Below are 935 nucleotides of genomic sequence, written 5' to 3'. Positions count from 1 at the left end.
GCTGTTGTCAACAGTCTCTCTGTTATCGCGGTGTTTATCTTCTTTTTCTAAATGAGCAGGTTGGTGCCAGGTTTTACACACCGTTCAGCCTGCATGGGACTTCACTTATTTAATCTGGCACTTCTTTGGCTTTCACAAATACACACAGCTGCGTTGACTTTTGTTGTCTGGCTCCTCGGTAAACTTCTCACAATCTCTTTCTCAAGACTCCAGTGGGTTATTTTTAGGCAAAGACTTTGAGGAAATAGTTGTGGCAGGGTCATTTCATGTGCTGCACTGCAGTGACACCCTGTGTTCAGTATCATTACACTCGTTTTAGTAGATGTCTCTGGTGGTGATCCTTGAAGAAAGTGAGAAAAAGCCGCTTAAGTGAGGGAGTATCTCTTGTCCTCCATTCTTTGCAAAACAATTACTCATCAATAGGGATTACAGGTGTCTTTTTAAGCCTCTCTGCATTCAATGGCTGCCAAGACCATGTAAGTGTATCTATGCAGTGACAGTCAAAGGCAAAGAACCTGTTATTCTACCTACGCTATCTAAGGATGTAAGGATACATATCAAGATGGGCTATGGATGTATTTATTTGGGAGTCATTTTATATGGATGAGAATTAACCAAACTTTAGTCTCCTTTAGGAGGAACAGTTACGAGAAACACAGTTGTCAAAGAAACACACAGTTTTCCACATATGTATGTACAGTCAAACTAAAGTTAGCATGTATCATTTCACAATATTAAAGCTGTAATGTTAGAATGTATACAAATGCTCCACACCAGGATATCCTACATGCATCCAAAGAAAAAGCCATAACTTTGATCTCCTACTCTTCTGTGGTTTTATGACCACTACAGGAAACGATTAAATTCACAGTTTGGCTTCCTGAACATTCTGTCTGAAAGCATCTTCTCGTGCTCTTTGTGAACGATGTGATTTG

The sequence above is a fragment of the Limanda limanda genome, chromosome 18, assembly GCF_963576545.1.
Source record: "Limanda limanda chromosome 18, fLimLim1.1, whole genome shotgun sequence".
Taxonomy (NCBI): domain Eukaryota; kingdom Metazoa; phylum Chordata; class Actinopteri; order Pleuronectiformes; family Pleuronectidae; genus Limanda; species Limanda limanda.
This window is presented reverse-complemented; position numbering follows the sequence as displayed.